The sequence below is a fragment of the Anthonomus grandis genome, chromosome 2, assembly GCF_022605725.1.
Source record: "Anthonomus grandis grandis chromosome 2, icAntGran1.3, whole genome shotgun sequence".
Taxonomy (NCBI): Eukaryota; Metazoa; Arthropoda; class Insecta; order Coleoptera; family Curculionidae; genus Anthonomus; species Anthonomus grandis.
Window position 1 is genome coordinate 19,498,380 of NC_065547.1, and position 4,095 is coordinate 19,502,474.

Genomic DNA, 4,095 nt, shown 5'->3' on the forward strand with positions numbered 1-4,095 from the left:
AAGCTAAAAAAACAAGCCTTTTAAAACTTGTGCTTGGACTGTGTTGTAAAACATACAGCTTTGTCACAAAAAGTATTAGTTTTACTCATATAAGCTTTATTTATACTTAACACTTATTAAATTAGGTATGTGTAAAAGAGTACTTTTTTACTAGGATTTTTTACTGGTTAAAAATACAGCAGCCAATAATTCAGTTACTGTACCAAGTGATTTACCCCAGAAAGCTTCGATTAGCACTAGTATGATTGAGGAAAGTTCTTTAACCTCCAAAACAGTATATATAGTATATATAGTACAAACAGTGAAGCTAATATGGACAAGTATGGATAACTAAAATAAATTAATATTCTTGATACACCAAATTTTGTATAATTACAGATCTGATCATTCATCATCAACAATGACTGCATCTGAGATTAATAGAGATCCTAACCGTGGGGTCTAGATCAACAATTACTATTTCTCATCCAAGCCGTTCAACTGCTACACATTCCCTGACTCCACTTAGGAAAAGGTAAAAAAATAGACTCAAAATAGACACCAATATAACACATTTAAAAATTATTGTTCAATTCTTTCTCTAAGTACAAATAAGAGTTTTATTCCATGTATGGCAGTTTTTATTTAAAAGTGATCATCATTAGTTCTTTATTTAAAAATGATACAGTATTTTATTGTGTTATATTAGTTTAATTAAATGTAATTAATTATTAAAATGTATGATATTATAAAAATTCTTTATATTAACATACATTTTATTAATCAATTGGAATATCATAATACACTTTTTTATTTTTTCATTTCATTTTTGTTTTTAGACTTAGAGATGTAGAGGTATGCTTGGAGAAAGACATTAATTTAATAACATTAATATTACCACCGTACAAAAAGTAAGTTTTTGTTATATAACAAGTTCATATATAATTATTTAAAAAATTGACACATTTTAAATTTTAGTAATACTATATTTTTATGTACATTATTCTAGAGTAAAATCAAAATGATATCCTGGGGACCTAAGCACTGATGATTCCACCGTTTCAAAAGCTAAAGTTAGGTCACCAAATTATGGATAAAAAAATTAAAGAACAAAAGATTAAAATTCGAAGATTGCAACAAACAAATTTGCGCCAAAGAAATCGGATTAGATGTCTCAAGTCATTATTAAAATACTTAAGAAATAATAACATGATTTCCGAAAAAGCCCAACATACTTTAGAGGTAAATGCTTTATCAATTTCTACTTTAGTTAGGATTTGATTTTCGGATATTCTAATAAATAAATATAGGCATAATAAAAATTCTACAGTCTCCCTCTACTTGTTTATTAAACATAATTTTGATTTATAATTCCTAACATGTTTCGGACAGAGAGGTGTCCATCAGAAGAAGATGCATTTTCCTTTTAGCATCCTCTGATGATGGACACCACTGTATATCATATTTGAGATGTTAATCCTCTCTCCAATCACTTTTTAGATTTAGTGAAATTAATCCTTAAAAAATATTTTAATATTAGAATATATGACGAAACAAAAAATACTAGACGACAATATTAAACAAAGAGTAAGAAGCCGATTAACCAAAACCATTTTATTTAAATCAATCAATATATGCTTTATTGTCATAAAAGTAAATTTGTTGACAAAGCTGTAAAAAAGAAAAACATATACACAATATATTTATTATTAATTTAAAAATCAATAGTTTTGTGCTGGAAAGTGGATATTTCCATAATTAGAATCATTAAAAACTGAAACTTCAGACACAAGTTTCTTTATCTTACTGAATAGATCATTGCTATTAAACAAAAAACAAATTTGAACAAAATCTTTCTAAATGGTTTCTGGCGAACCGTCTGTCTTTAAATAATTGAAAATCACAAAGTGTAAATTTTTCTCTTCGCAACCATACTAATGTTCCCCAGCATTCGTTACTATGTGAACAACATGCAGTTTCTTGGTATATTCTAGGATGAGGGCTTAACCTGGGAAGAACATCTGATTAATCTGTCAAAAAAATTATCACCGCAACTTTTTCTTTTTAGAAACCTTGTTCAGGTAACTACTAGAGAAACCCTTTTAACAGCTTACCACAGCAATTTTCATTCCCATTTAATGTATGCCATTCTATTGTGGGGTCATTCCTGCCATATGAAACAAGCTTTTGGACAACAAAGAAAAGGCATACACATCATGTCTGGTCTTGGCTATAGGGATGAATGTTGAAATTCTTTTAAATCTTTAAAAATAATGAATCTACCCTGTATGTACATTATGCAGTGTCTGTTGCACATCAAGCCAAATTTGAACCTATATAATATAATATACCTGATTTCTTTTGACTTGAGAGACCCAGAAGCGGCTCCAGATATCTAGGTATAAAGTTCTATAACTGTGTACCAGTCAGAGAAAAGGTTCTAAATTTGAACCAATATAAAAAGGAAATTAAATGTTTTCTTTTAGAAAAAGCTTTTTTTTTTCATTTGGGGAGTACTTTGAATCAAATTTTAATTTGTCTTAGTTTTTTAATGTCTTTTTTAATTGAAAGTGTATAATGTGTTTAATTGAATTTTACCTCTAATGATAGCCACATTGAATTTTAAACTTTTGATATTTCTATTTTATATTTTCGATATGTACATGTACAAACTATGTAGCAACTTTATTTGTTTAACATTTAATCCCTAATTTATTAAGTTTCATTACATATTTTATTTGACTTGTAAAAGTACTTGTTTGTATATTACTGCTAATAAACTATCTAATCTAATCTATTGTACATAGTCTTTATTTTTAGGTAAGCTTTATTTTTTAGTATAAATTAATATGATATAATTGGTATTAGGTATTATATAGGTCAGTGTTAAATGTCTTAAAACCATTGTACAGGCTAAATACCCTTAATAAAAATTTTATAACCTGTAAAAAACCTGCAACTCCTTCACAATTTGAACATCCTTGTAGTTTTAACTCTTTCCACTGTAGCAATACTGTTCCTTTGAAAAGTCAGCACCATAGAAGTATATATTATATAATATGAAATAAGTGATGTAAAACTGAGTTTTGTTCAATACAATAAAATTTTTAAAAATTGTGTCTTAAAACATGATTTATTAAGAAATATATAATATTAATAAAATATTTAATTTCCATAAAAATGTTTTTTTTTGGTAGATACCTTCCTTTAATGAATTTCGTTAAAAAAACACATAAATAGCTCATAAATGGTAATATTACTTATACTCAAACTCTGTAATAATTAATGAATATTTCTCATGTAAAATTTGTTGACGACGTCACTGGTAGAGAGTGCTGTGTATTGGTGGCATAAAATGCGATCGAGCGGCGTTGCGTTCTTCATACATTATTTAACGTATATTGACTTCGAAATATAGTATCTTATCAAATTTATTTAGAAAAATTCTTAATATTTTATTAAAGAGGGGCAGTAGTATTGGTTTGTACCTTCGGAAACAATTGAAAATTTTTATGATATTATAAAGTGATTTTTGCCATTTCTATATAAGCATTTGGCATCATTGCATCAGAGATATTGCAAGCAAACAAACCTGCTCATAGTTCCAGGGCATGCTACTTCTAGTCTTTCAATGTTCTAAGGATTGTCTCTTATCAAGGTTGTTACCAACAATTTTTATATAATTAGAGTGAGAGTAACATTTGAATTTCTGTTTTACAATTAGCTCAAGTTAGAAAATATTAAATAATCAGCCTTAAATTATGTTTGTAGATCTTTTTTATGGCTAGTTTTCTTTGTAATATTTAAATGTTTTAAATATGGAGAAAACCATTTAGGAGTTTTTAATGAGCTTTCTTAGAATAAATTGATTAAAGACAATATCCAGAGTTTCATAAAACATTTGTACAGCAAACTCAATATCTAATCCACAAAATAACTTCTCCCAGTCAATACCAACCATCATTTATTACTATATAATTGCCATTTCTGAAATCCAAATTCTTCATAAGTTAATTTTAATAGTATATAAAAGAGCAAATGTGCAAGCTACATGATGGTTATATAAAGGTCATAAGACTATCATTGTATTGGATATGATGGAATTTTAGGACGGAT

The 4,095-nt window shown here is 27.4% G+C and overlaps 1 long non-coding RNA gene across 1 annotated transcript; it reads left to right on the forward strand.

Annotated features, from left to right (window-relative positions):
- The first annotated feature begins 423 nt into the window (after positions 1–423).
- On the forward strand, positions 424–1,211 carry LOC126746898 (uncharacterized). The gene is made up of 3 exons (XR_007664022.1): positions 424–514; positions 819–890; positions 989–1,211. It is a non-coding gene; the product is annotated as an uncharacterized LOC126746898 (long non-coding RNA).
- The last annotated feature ends 2,884 nt before the right edge of the window (positions 1,212–4,095 follow it).